Source organism: Schistocerca gregaria, chromosome 1 (genome assembly GCF_023897955.1).
Source record: "Schistocerca gregaria isolate iqSchGreg1 chromosome 1, iqSchGreg1.2, whole genome shotgun sequence".
NCBI classification, from domain to species: domain Eukaryota; kingdom Metazoa; phylum Arthropoda; class Insecta; order Orthoptera; family Acrididae; genus Schistocerca; species Schistocerca gregaria.
This window is the reverse complement of record NC_064920.1, coordinates 194,208,746-194,223,905: the sequence shown is the minus strand read 5'-3', so window position 1 is coordinate 194,223,905 and position 15,160 is coordinate 194,208,746.

Here is a 15,160-nt window from a genome sequence, read left to right as displayed (position 1 = left end):
CTGTAACACATTGCCTTGAATGAACAGGTTGATTGAAACGAACAAGTCTGAGCCAAAAATGGTCAAACTGTTTCTAGAACATAATGGAGTGAGACATACATCATAACATCACGAAAAGTTGCTGGCGAACTGTACACAAGTACTGGTACTTTGGTCCGTTATATGCAGACAAAATACGAATAGTAGTAGGCTTCTGTAGCCGTGGGCTATCAGACATTTCGTAGGTGTCTTTACTGATTTGGGAAACGACGTACTTGTGCCCAATTGAAAACTAACTGTCTTATCAGCCGCTCTTAGCTGGAAAAAAAGTTTTTTTTTTTACTGTCAGTAGACTGCAGCAGAAAATCGGGACTTTATTTGTGCCTGCCATACTGGCTGGGTCGTAACAACATTCACAAGCTAATAGCCACTCTGTAGCTTCACGTTAAACTGGAGTTATGCCTGGTGGCATTGTAAATAGACGGTCTGGACAATGCTTATCACACTTGAAGCGCTTTTCTATTATGAGTAGAAAAACACGGAGTACAAGACTTCCTTACCTGATTTTGAAGTACACTTAGTGTGAAAAGTAACTGCAAAGTTTTATCTTTACTTGAATCTGAGACCTGTTTTTATTCACTCTAACGTAACGTTAACTGTATACTATATTGTGCCCCACGAACGAGAGAAATAGACGGAGCCTCAAAACCAACTTCAGTTGTGTTCACAATATTTGGGACTCTACAGTTGACAGCAATCTATTGAAGGCCGTGGGGAGTGGCCGAGCGGTTTGAGGCGCCGTGTCATAGATTGCGCGGCCGCTCTCGCCGGGAAGTTCGAGTCCTCCCACGCGCATGGATGTCTGTGCTGATCTTAGCATAAGTTAGTTTAAGTAGTGTGTAAGTCTAGCGACCGATGACCTCAGCAGTTTGGTCTCTTAGGAATTCACATACATCCGCACATTTGAACATTTTGTATTCAACCCTGGTTTGGCGATTTCGAGATATCAGTGTGTGTGTGTGTGTGTGTGTGTGTGTGTGTGTGTGTGTGTGTTTGTGTGTGTGATATGTTTAGAGTGATTGCATCATGTGTGTGTGTGTGTGTGTGTGTGTGTGTGTGTGTGTGTGTGTGATATGTTTATAGTGATTGCATCATGTAGCATAACGCCAGTATAGTTTTGTCGCCAAGAACACTAGAACCTGCAATATCTTGATAGCCGTTGTTCAGCAATCACTGTTTTAATGACTGTTCAGGGTGTTTTAAATCTCACTGCGACATGAATCTGTGCCTGATAACGCTTTTCCATTTACCTAACGAGTCAACATTTTCCGGACGAGAGTTGGGAAACAATTTGAGACACAGACGATAGACATCGGCTCCGGCAGTGGACAGAAAAAATGCAATGCACGCCATACGTTTGATGCTGTAAGCGGTGAAGTGAGTGCGATGTTCCGACTAATCCCCTTCCTTGCAATTAAACTGGCGACTCTTGGGAGCAGCTACCGGCTGTTGTGTTGCTTATTGGGACAGTAAGTTCGTTACCTGTTGAACACTGAGCAGCACTCGTTCAATCTACTGGGCCTGAAACTAAACAACTTCGTTTACCGTTTCACGTGGTGGCTCACACATAGTTAAACGCTTTGCAGTAGATACAATACACAAAAATGTTATTGCGTTGTGATTAGCGGTAGCCCTCCACCAAGCACGTCTACTCGAGCAGGCGAGAGCGGCAGCCTAATCAAAAGTACTAGACGCCAAGGTTATATATGGCGGACGAAAAAACATCTGAACACATGTGAAAACATTTATCGACATTTTTGTATGTGCTGTAGCAAGCCAAGGTAACAGTTCAATAGGTTTGACTTCCGGAGGAAGCTGAGTGGAGGCTACAGCATAATTATTTAGAATATTTGCTCAGGTTAAGTAAAACTCTTTATTACAGAATACTTATCTTTAGAAGAAGTCCATATCAGGGATCATATACGTTTACAACTATAGAACACAACGATAACTGTTCGGTTGCTGATTAATACTGTAATGTAACTTCGCAATGGTTCTTGTCTTGTACTGAATTAGTCAAATATAACTTTCATTATTTATGAACTTTGGTGCAAAGTCTTAACTAACGATAGTACTCGCTCCTGGATCTCAATTACGTTGCTGCTGATATAAGGTAAAATGTAAATGTCTTTCGATTTGACGCCATTTTGGCGACTTACGCGCCGATGGGGATAAAATGATGATGATCAGGACGACACAACATCCAGTCCCTGAGCGGAGAAAATCTCCGACCCAGCCGGGAATCGAACCCGTGCCCTTAGGATTGACATTCTTTCGCGCTGACCACTTTTTTTTTTTTTTTTTGTTGAACTCATTTTCTATTACATTGTTCGTTGAATTTGTTCGGGGCGGACGTCCGATACACCCAGTCAGGCTCTTCGTTGATCCATTCACTCAGTTCTTTTTATTACAGAGGGCGGTTAACCCTCTGACCGAACACTCTGAGCTACCGTGCCGGCAACCACTCAGCTGTCAACACCGACTCAAAGGAAGGCCTCAGCGCCTGTTAGAGACGTCACGTCAGCTAGGCACTGCGAACACTAGGTCTGTTGCAGGCAGAAACGCCTGGGCGTGCTTATCACTATAAATCTCTTATTTTTGGACAAAATGTTTGGTATTGTTTTGGATTCTGCAGTTTTATTTAGATGAAAGATTTTCTTACTATCGTAAAGCTACAAATGAAGATCATAGTTCTGTTTTAGTGAATCTTGCCGAAACAAACGTAGATCAATATGAGAAGATGCTTTGCCCCATTGCAAGCTTCGGAAATTTTGCATTCAAGTAACTGTATTTACTTGATCCATTTTGTTATCGAAACTTACCCCAACCCCCTTATAATTAACTCGTTTCTTTTATTTATTTATTTATTTTCGTTTGACATCGTCACTGGAAATGTGAACTAATTTTCATGTGTAAATGTCCAACTGTTGCCAGTCATAAGTTACAGTCGTTTCCAACGAAAGGAATTCTAAACAGGAAATAAAATAGCTTCATACATCGAAAATACAGCTGAGCTTAAACTTTTTTAAACATGCACATTAGAAAAGATAAATATTCTCCTCTTACTAATGACCACAGCAGTTGAGTCCCATAGTGCTCAGAGCCATTTGTTTTATTCCTCTCTTGCAACTGAAAGGTGAAACTTCATAAGACAAAAAAAAAATTATTTGGTAATACAAGTATCTCTCTTTTGCCTCTTCTTCTGTCTCCCACCCACTCTCCCAACGTGTACAATCGCAAGATATTTCATTAACATTCAGTGCTCCTCACCCCATAGTTAACCAAGATACCTAAAGAAGAGCACCAAAATGTTCACAGTTTCTTGTAAAAGCAACCCAGTACAAACGTAATTTCCTCAGATTTACAAATAAAGTAAAGAAGCACGAATTCTGTTGCTGCTGGACCATGAAGTTGTTTTTATACATTAATCCTTAAAACAGGTGAAAATTTAAGTTAAGGAGTACACTATTTGTTAAGAAGTGTAACGAATTGCACAATTAATTGATTGCTGAAATCTCTCAGAACAATGTGTGTTGGTCAACTACCGCCAATTGTTTCATATTTTCCTGTGTCAGAGAGGGAGACACCACCATTATGAGTATGCCTGCAACAGATCTGGCGTTCGCCGTGCCTAGCTGACGTGACGTCACGAACAAGAGCCGAGGCCTCCCTTTGAGTCGGTGTTGACGCTGTTCGGTTAGGCTATCAGACAGTGGGGTAAGTGGCAATGCGCTCTGACGTAAGTAGACTCCCAGCTGCGGCAGCTGTCGAGCGCTTCTGCTCATCGAGGTATCTCATTCGTGGCTACGTTTGGCAGCAACTGTCCTTAGACTATGGTTCCACAGTGAAGTACCAACTTTAAACAGTGATCTCTCTCTTCGGATGACACCACATTTGTGGCAGCAGCTTGAACTGTTGAACGTGTCTGCAATAAATGATACACCACTTGCAGATATTTAAGATGGGAAAGGTGGTTGTAGAAAGACCCTAACTGATAGGGACGGTAGACAAATGTCACGCGTCGTGAGTGATGATGGGCTTCAAACCTGACAGTTTTGTTACTATCAGTGAATGCAGGTCCGTCTCAACCAATTTTTTAAGTGAACGACATGCAATGCACATTTACAACAGAGTAACTCACAAAAGGACAGTGCTCCCAGAGGAACATAAAGTATCATATCTTCAGTGGGTCAAACAAGCTAGAAATAGGAGAGTAACTGTAGTGTGCTCCAACTAGACGCAATTTTGCCTCTGTTCAAGTGATGCAAAAAGCGGCTCATTGAGTCGCTTAACCCATGTTGTGTGGAGGATGGAGTCCAGGTCGGAAGTGGTTTTACGTTGTTGACGACTTTCTTTCGCATCGGAACTTGGGACCATTCATTCAGATTACCGTGGACACGAACCGTGTTGTTTTCGTCGACATTATCGGTGATCAAATGTTGTGCTTCCGTCTACATCTTCATGATGAGTGTGCTGTGGACACTGCTATCTTCCAAGATGAGAACAGCGAAGTTCACGGGGCCATACGCTTACGTAGCTGGTAACTAAGTATCGCACCTCGTCGCACCTGGGCTGCCCTGCCAATGGAATCTGTCTGAGACTATTTGGAACAGCGAGTGGGCAATTACAGTATCATCAACGAAATTCGGTATATGAGGTCTGATCATCAACGAGTGATCTCAGCCGAATTAACTTTTGGACTTCACGTGAAACTTCCGGAATGACAGGTCGTCGTCTACGTATGAAATCTTCTTCTAAAGTTTCATCACCGACTGTGGGAGGCCGTGTATAGGCCGCCACAGCCATCACATGATGCCTGCTACGAGAATATCTCTGGTAATGCCAACATTCTCGATTGAAACTAATCGATAATCATTCCTATGGTACAAAATCGACTTCCAAATTTTATCTCATTTAACACCTTTCTCTTTTCTGTTAAAGTTATTGCGATGTTTATACATCTCAACAGCCTCTTTATACAAGCGCGACGATTTCGACATGACGCTCGTCTCACTGAGTTTTCCTTCTTGATCACAGTTTCCGCTACGGACCATTTATCCATATGTCACAGGCGGCAATTCCTCTTGTTTTCGACCACACGGGTGTTAACACGTCCAGTCCACAACTGCAATTAAATTTGTATGCACCCGGTGTAACAAAGGATGTCTTAGGGCCAATTCACACTAGCCGACACGGCAGTGTCACGTCACGGAACCGTCACGTCAAAGTGTATTTACGCCGCCTGTCACATCACGGCATCTCAAGTCAATTCAAGTCATGTGATGTCAACTCGCATGGCTGTCCTCAACTATTTTTTCGCGGGGACTGCGACATTCGCAAGACGTTTTTCAACTATCTTCACGTGCAAAGTGTACATACAGAACGCGGTGGTCCATTGATCGTGACCGGACCAAATATCTCACGAAATAAGTGTCAAACGAAAAAACTACAAAGAACGAAACTTGTCTAGCTTGAAGGGGGAAACCAGATGGCGCTATGGTTGGCCCGCTAGATGGCGCTGCCATAGGTCCAACGGATATCAACTGTGTTATTTAAATAGTATCCCCCACTTTTTATTACATATTCGTGCAGTGCGTAAAGAAATATGAACGTTTTAGTTGGACCACATTTATCGCTTTGTGATAGATGGCGCAGTAATAGTCACAAACATATGGCTCACAATTTTAGACAACCAGTTGGCAACAGGTGGTTTTTTAATATTAAAATACAGAACTTAAGTACGTTTGAACATTTTATTTCTTTTGTTCCAATGTGATACAATAGCCATACATCAACACGATATCGACCTTTTCCGCAATTGGTAAACGGTCTATTTTAACACGGGTAATGTGTCAAGAAGCAAATAACGTCCGCACTATCGGAATGCTACGATATACCACGTACTTATTCGTTTGTGACTATCACAAAGCGAAAAAAGTGGTCCAACTAAAACATTCATATTTCTTTACGTACTACACGTATATGTAATAAAAAAATGGGGGTTCCTATTTTTAAAAAAACGCTGTTGATATCCGTTTGACCTATGGCAGCGCCATGTAGCGGGCCAACCATAGCGCCATCTGGTTTCCCCCTTCAAGCTAGACGAGTTTCGTTCTTTGTAGTTGTTTCGTTTGATGCTTATTTCGTGAGATGTTTGGCCCGGTGACTATCAATGGACCACCCTGTATACATGGATGCTGAGTACAGATTTGTACGAAAATGATACTTGTTGGACTCAAATGGCTTTCAGCTTATAGGGATCGTTTTTATTTTAGAGACGGAAGACAGAAATGTAAAATGACACAAAAAAAGAGTGTGGGTCCGAAAAACGTCATTATGTGGTACAGAAGGGGAATTTCACACACTATACGAGGAGCTCGAAGAAGAGGAATCTGCATTTTATGTTTCAGAAAGCTGAAGCATCAGTTTTTTTTTTTTTCGTTTTCAAACTGCACCCAGAATTGCTAAAAGGAAAACAGGTTACCAGCTGCCATCACATCCCACGAAGAATTGGTTTCCTTAAGATTAAGTTTAGTTGCTGGTTCAGCGCAAATTTCTGTGCAGTAGTGATATCTCTCTGAATACCTTTCCCTTCAAGATTTACAGATTTTCTTTATATCATGTATTTAGCTTTTAGTAGTTCAAGTGCCGTATTTATACTGGGGTTCCCAGTGAAACCACTGATGCTTGAAAAACTGTTTCACACACAGTCCAAATAGATACTTCACAATAAATAAGTCTGCCATGAACATATACATAAGCAAACAACTTTCAGTATCTGAAGGTTTCAGTTCATTTCTTTATGGAACTCTGTAAATGCCTGTCAACATTAAAATAAATTCTACCTGCTGATCAATCCGTTTCTACCCACAGCACTTCTTTCACTTCAAATTGCAACCATATTGCAATCCATTGCATTGTAAAGTATTAAATATGGCACCAGTATGTATATAAATCCACTTTATAAGTGTAGTAGAGATGATGAAGATGATGTTTGGTTTGTGGGCGCTCAACTGCGTGGTCATCAGCACCCATACAAAGTCCCAATTTTTACGTAATCCAGTCTAGCCACTGTCACGAATGGTGATGATGATTATGATGATGAAGAAGTGATGAGGACAACACAAACACCCAGTCCCCGGACAGAAAAAAGTCCCCAACAAGTAATTTAGTAGCCTACGCTCATGTAGAACAATTCCGTCTGCTGTCTCACTGCTTCAATTAATTTTTTGTCGTTTATTATAAATTTTATAAGAAAAATAACGAAACGAAAAAAATTATATCAAACAACGAAAAACAAACAAAAGATATCACGCACGAAAACCACAACAAAATGAACTGTGTGACGTGACAGGTCGGGACGGCTAATGTGGATGTCGCCATTTGAAATGAATTGCAGAATGGTTTGACAGGAAGGGACATGATACACATATCAAAAAAAAGTTTTGCATCACCTTTGTTCCGGGAGATCCGAAATCTGTAACAGGAAATTGAAGTATAGATCAATATAAACATCATTTTCGGCCTTTTTATTGCTCATGAAAACCTCAAATTGCCTGTTGTATCACCATACAGCAAGACCTCCAGAGGTGGTGGTCCAGATTGCTTTACACACCGATACCTCTAATACCCAGTAGCACGTCCTCTTGTATTGATGAATGCCTGTATTCGTCGTGGCATGCTTACTGTCCACAAGTTCATCAAGCCACTGTTCGTCCAGATTGTCCCACTCCTCAATGGCGAATAGGCGTAGATCCTTCAATGGTCATGTCGTCCATAAACAGCCCTTTTCAATCTATCCCAGGCATATTCTATAGGGTTCATGTCTGGAGAACTTGCTGGCCACTCTAGTCGAGCGATGTCGTTATCCTGAAGGAATACATTCTCAAGATGCGTACGACGGGGCCCGAATTTTTGTCCATGAAGACAAATGCCTCGCCAATATGCTGCCGATATGTTTGCACTATCGTTCGGAGGATGGCATTCACGTATCGTATAGCCGTCACGGCGCCTTCCGTGACCACCAGCGGTGAACGTCGGCCCTACATAATGCCACGCCAAAACAGCAGGGTACCTCCACCTTGCTGCAGTCGCTGAACACTGTGTCTAAAGCGTTCAGTCTGACCAGGTTGGCTCCAAACACGTCTCCGACGATTGTCTGGTTGAAGGCATATGCGGCACTCCTGAGCGGTCCATTCGGCATATTGTTGGGCCCATCTGTATCGCGCTGCATGGTGTCGTGGTGGCAAAGATGGACTTCGCCATGGACGTAGGGAGTGAAGTTGCGCATCGTGCAGCCTATTGCGCACGGTTTGAGTCATAACACGACTTCCTGTGGGTGCACGAAAAGCGTTATTCAACATGGTGGTGGTGCTGTCAGGGTTCCTCCGAGCCATAATCCGTAGGTAGCGGTCATCCACTGCAGTAGTAGCCCTTTGGCGGACTGGCCGAGGCATGTCATCGACAGTTCATGTCTCTCTGAATCTCCTCCATGTCCGAACAACATCGCTTTGGCTCACTCCGAGACGCCTGGTCACTTGCCTTGTTGAGAGCGCTTCCTGCTGGCACAAAGTAACAATGCGGACGCGATCGAACCGCGGTATTGACCGTCTAGGCGTGGTTGAACAACAGACAACACGAGCCGTGTACCTCCTTCCTGGTGGAATGACTGGAACTGACTGTCCAATAACGGCTGCTAATGCATGGTTATTTACATCTTAGGGCGGGTTTAGTGGCATCTCTGCGCAGTCAAAGGGACTGTCTCTGATACAATATCCACAGTTAACGCCTGTCTTCAGGAGTTCTGGCAACCGGGTTGATGAAAAACTCTTTTTGGTGTGTGTATGACATGATAGCCAGTGTGAACTGGCCTTTATGTTTCTGCCAATCTTAAACATTCTTTTCTATTCCTGTTGCATCTGGAGATAGTTTCCACACCATACTTGCTCAACACTTTCGCAATGCGATCTATAATCTTACTATTGGACAGAAAGATAACCTTCCCCTTCGGCAGCCGTTGTACCTCGTTGATCCCGATTCTCTCTCTAGGACGAAGAGTTCGATTTATTTGCTTATTAGAATAACCATTCCTCTTGAATGTTGACCTTTGGCGTTCAACATCTTGCTTTAAATAATTCGGCTCACATATTTTCAGCGCCCTGTCTACCAAGGTTTTAATTACATCGGTTTTTTGTCTGGGGTGGTGGGTAGAATGTATATTAATGTAACTTTCTATATACCTTGTGGTTTTGAAGCGGGAGGCGATGAACGTATGGAGGGACATCAGCACAGTTTTAACTGTGTGTTATTTTATTTGCAACATTCTGACGTTATCTGCCACGCTTTACTTGGCGCAATATCTCTGTGTGACTTTCAGTAATGTAACAAGCATGTACAACTAATGATGTTACAAGATCTGGTGATGAAAGCGTAGATCAGTCGAAACCGATCACAGTAACAAAAAGAATTGCTGGCGACATGTGCAAAAAAATGGCTCTGAGCACTATGGGACTTAACATCTATGGTCATCAGTCCCCTAGAACTTAGAACTACTTAAACCTAGCTAACCTAAGGTCATCACACAACACGCAGTCATCACGAGGCAGAGAAAATCCCTGACCCCGCTGGGAATCGAACCCGGGCGCGGGAAGCGAGAACGCTACCTCACGACCACGAGCTGCGGACGCGACATATGTAGGCTTGATTCTTGCCCCCCCCCCCCCCCCCCATATTGACGCAATGTCAGACATATATATGTTCTTTAAAAGATGACATTCGAGAGCAACTGTTCTTCTAACAAAGAGGTACATCGAGCACTCTGTCCTAGAGAGAATCAGGATCATTAAGAAACAATGGCAGCCCAAGGGGAAGGTTTTCTTTCCGTTCGTTAGTACGACTACAGGTAGCATTGCGAAAGTGTTGAGCAAATATGGTGCGGAAGCTGTCTTCGGAATCATCAGGAAGATAAAAGAATGTTTAAGATCAGCAAAAGATATAAAACACCCTTTGGCTACAAAGGGCGCATATAAGATTCCTTGCAGTTGTGGACTGGCTTATATTAGCATCACGAAAAGAAGTGCTAACAGCCGTGTGGTTGAACACAAGAGGAACTGCCGACCGGGCCATATGTGTAAATCGCCGTAGCGGAATGTGTTAGCTGAGGGGTGATCATGAAAAAAGAATCAGTGAGACGAACATCATATTGATATCACGTATTAGCATGCGTGCGTGTATAGAGAGGCTATTGATATTTATAAAAACCATAACAACTTTAACAGAAAAAAGGTGTTAAATTAGATAAAATTTGTAAGCCGTCCTTGCACCGCAAGAATGACGATCGATTACTTTCAATCGAGAAGGTTGGCATTACCAGATAAAAATAGCAACCGATGTTATGTAAAGGACGGTGGTGCCCCCTGCACCTCCTATATATAAGGCGCTCCCTCGAGTTATATTTGCACTTCGCCTCCTTACCTCTGAAGATGTGTCTCGCATTCGGAGATGAAATGTTAGCAAAAAGTGTTATATATTGTTTTAAATGAAAGCAGTAGCGGCCTTGAAAGCCCACATTGGATGATCAACTTTTGGGCTCCCTCCCTCGGCAAATACACGGTGCTATCAGGACGTTTTCTAGACGTGAGTAACTTTTTTGTTTATTGTGCTTACATAGATGCCATCTTTTCCGCCAATATTATTACGTTCAGCCTAAATATCCATAGCAAATCATATGTAGAGATCTAGCGGTGCGGCCACTGTTTTATTAACTCGAATATGATATTGCACCAACCTCATAGCATATGTCTCCCGATATGAACTCTACCCTCAACGTCATCTTAACATCCCCTGATTCCTTGGACGTATTAGAGTAAAAATTCTCGATCCAATTGTAAGTGACCGCCTAACAGCCTTGTCTTCAAACACCCACCCACACGTGCATCCACGAAATATGGAAAACTACTCCCATCCCTGAATTCCATTAATACCCAAATCATAAACCACCCCCTAAACTCGGAACGCTATGATCATATGCTTTATGCCGCATTATTAGTACAATAGACCTTGGGAGAAGCCCTTACCGTCCACGTCCAAGCCAAGTCAGTCTAATTTCACAGCCCCACAGTCCCTCCATACACTCTACTCCTCCCATGTAAATTTTATTGCTTATACTGTTCATCTCTGCAGTTTCATCACTGAGACATACATTTCTATTGCCATATGCAGTGACTCATCGTAAGCACCTTAATAGCGAAGAATACGCCGGGCCAGCCGGAGTGGCCGTGCGGTTCTAGGCGCTACAGTCTGGAGCCGAGCGACCGCTACGGTCGCAGGTTCGAATCGTGCTTCGGGCATGGATGTGTGTGATGTCCTTAGGTTAGTTAGGTTTAATTAGTTCTAAGTTCTAGGGGACTGATGACCTCAGATGTTGTCCCATAGTGCTCAGAGCTATTTGAACCAAGATGCCGGGCTTGACGTCAAATGTTCATCTACTTCAACATCATACATAAACAACTCAACGACAAAATTGCGTACGTAAATAAACTTTTGGACTTTTCCCTCTCAGAACAGCCACTATCAAGGCTGGAGGAGCTGTTATGCTGTATTAGAATGATGAATCCTGAAGGTGATTGTTTTTTGGTTCTATGCAATCACTACAAATGGGTTCCGGAACACCGAATACCAGCAAATTTGAGAGCTTCTCGTACCGCTAGCGCTTACACAATCAAATAGAACACAGTGAGACCAGTCGAAATTGCTTCCAATACTTACTTGGAGTAGCGTCAGTGTATAAAGGACCTAGGTAACGATCAAACATTTTTTTGTCAAATTTACTCTTTCCTGTTGACGGGTTTCTCAAACAAGCTCACAGACGTATCAGCAAAGTTTGTCAGTTAACCTCAGTTTCCTGCTGCTGTTCGTGTAGTAGGGTATGTAGACACTAGTGGGTATGGGTACCAATACGGACGAAGCAGTTCTTGCATTGACTTTCGCATTGTATTAGAGAAGGAAAAGAAAACAAGACGCAGGTCAACGGATTGATTGAAACTGAGAGAGAGAGAGAGAAATATACTCATGAAAATCCGACAAATGCTGCTACGCTCGCAGATGAGAATCCTGCCTTGGGCATGAATGTGTGTGATGTCCTTAGGTTAGTTAGGTTTAATTAGTTCTAAGGCTAAGGGACTGATGACCTCAGATGTTAAGTTCCATAGTGCTTAGAGCCATTTGAACCATTTGAATCCGACAAAGGAGATATTAACCACAGAACCTGATGAATATATCACGTTAACCAAATGGACAGTCAAACTTTTAATATAAGGGGCGGTCCAAAATTTTTCGGTTGAGGGGATTGCCGCATCGTATCAGCAACCTAGTGCGACTCCAACATGTAGGCAAGAGATTAGTGTAGCATTCGTGTCTTTCCTAAATGCATGCGGCAAATGCGAAAACGTGAATTATGGCGATGTTATTACCATCTGCGTCCAAACAGGACCGACGTATTATTATTCTTTTAGTGGTTGTTGAGGAAGATACATCAGTAGACATACATCGGAGAATGAAGAATGTGGACGGGGCAGCATGTCTGTGGAAAACTAGCGTTGTGGAATGGTGCGCGAGAAGGGACGCTGCTGTTTCACGATAGCACATGTCCCCATATCGCAAATTTCGTAACGTAGAGGTTACTCCAACTCAAGTGGGAGATTCTCGGGGAGCCAGTCTATAGTCCTGATCTCTACTCATGCGATTATCACGCCTTCGGTGCCTTAAAAAAGGCTTTGAAGGTTCGACGATTCCTGTCGGACGATGCTGTGCGACGAGGTTGTACAGCGGCCAGTTATGGATTTCTTCACTTAACAGGACACGGTGTTTTACTAAATGGTTATCTTCAACCTGCCGCGTAGGTGGGATGACTACTTCAATGCTCACGGCAATTTTGCCTGATTAGCGTACCCATTTTGGACTGTATGGCGTTCGAACAGAAACTTTCTGTCCGCCCCTTAAGGGGATCACACCGAGGTTCGGGTCGAAAAAAATCGATTTTCGGTTTTCATCATATTTCGATAGATTAAGGTTTTATTTAAGTACACTGAAAAGGATTTTGCAGAAAAAATATTTTTCGAGCATTTAAAAAGCATTTTCCTACCACGTGTGTTTATGTGCCACGCCCATTTTTCTGTCACCCACTGTCAACCCACCCACTGTCAACTCTAAGCCATATGGTGGTGCCATTATTAGCAAAATATAATGTGTAGACCATGTTCAAAACAGTTGGGAACAGGGCTGAGAAAACTAACTGTTGATATGAGAGGAAAAAAATTAGAAGATGGAAAATTGTTGACCAGACAGGGTCGGTTTACTATAACTGAAATAGAAAACTTGCAGATATACTAAGAGCAGGCAATTAGTAGAAATAAAGAAAATCTGGAGGCAATGAAGGGATATGTTTTGGCCATATTCTTCCATAAATCCTCTACTGATGATAAGCCATGTCATGGATTGTGTAGATCAGGAGAAAATTCGTGGTGCAAATACAATAGGGCTCAGGCAACTGGAGAATCTTATTCTCACCAGCATCCTCTTCCTGCTGCTGTTATTACAGCAATTAAACCTATTTTCAGAGACTTGGCTTATCCTGACCTTCTAAGGAAATGTCCGCATGGGCAGACACAGAACCCAAATAAATGTTTCAACAGCGTAACTTGGAACCGCCTTCCTAAAACTGTATTTGTAGGCATGCATACAATGAAACTAGGAGTTCATGATGCTGTTATTACATTCAGTTGTGGTAATATTGGAAAGTGTTGGGTACTGAAAAAGATGGGAATTAATCCTGGTGGAAATATGATCAATGGGCTGCAACATTGCGATAAAATGAGGATAGCCGATGCAGACAGGTCTGCATCTAATATGGCCAAGAAAGCAAGAAAAACATCCACGAAGATGAAGAAGAAGCCGGAAGAACTGTTAGAGGCCAAAGAAGGGCTATCATATGCAGCAGGACAGTTTTAATTAACTGTAAGTAACAAACTTCAAAAGTTTTCTTCTTTAGAGTCAATTTCCGCAAACTAAAATTTTCAGTACATATGCCCCATTATATCAGAAACTATCATAGGTAAATGAATGAAATTTTCAGAGACTCTGCATAACATAAAAAGCCACGTCTGCTATTACATCAATTAATATTACCCCATTAGGAAGTTCACAAAAAATATTTTCTGCAGAAAAAATTAATATTTTTGTTAATAAATTTAAAAAAGTATTTCTTAAAAACTATAAGGGATAAAGTATATTTTAGTACAGTTGACTCTAATAGCATCATGTAACATACAGTAAAAATGTTAAGGTCTTGCATCAAATAGTTATTTTCACAAATGTGTCAAATACTTGCCTAAATTAACATGGGTTAGATAGGCAGGTTGTGGTCCCCTTAAGCTTCGCCGCTGCACTGAAAAAGAAGACATAAGTATTTATTTTCTTCTACTTGGTCTGTAATAAGAATTCACTAAAACACCACAGCTTGGGAACATATAAACTGTCCGTGTAAGAACCGAAGAGCTTCAACTCTTTTTAGGGTTCGTACCTCAATCGGTAGAAACAGAACCATTACAGTCCATTACGTTGTCTATCCATCTGTGTGTCCGACTGTTAAAAACAGAAACAGGTGGACCAATCAAGATGAAATTTATGTTGCACATTAAGGTCTACGATCCCTTGGCGTGGTAACAAACTGAAGATTCTAAGTCAATGCAGTCGAAGGAAACGGTCGTTTATGTCTTATATTTCGATTCCATCAGTCTCAGTCATCAAAACCTATAGGTTACTTCCCTCTTACCTAGAATCATGATATTTGGCAAGAAGCTAGATTTCACAGTAAAAGCAAAGGAAAAACTTCGAAATTTTGTAATTACACTACTGGCTATTAAAATTGCTACAACAAGAAGAAATGCAGATGATAAAACGGGTATTCATTGGACAAATATATCATACTAGATCTGACATCTGATTACATTTTCACGCAATTTGGGTGCAAGATCCTGAGAAATCAGTACCCAGAACAACCACCTCTGGCCATAATAACGGCCTTGATACGCCTGGGCATATACACGCTTCCAATGTGCGTTCA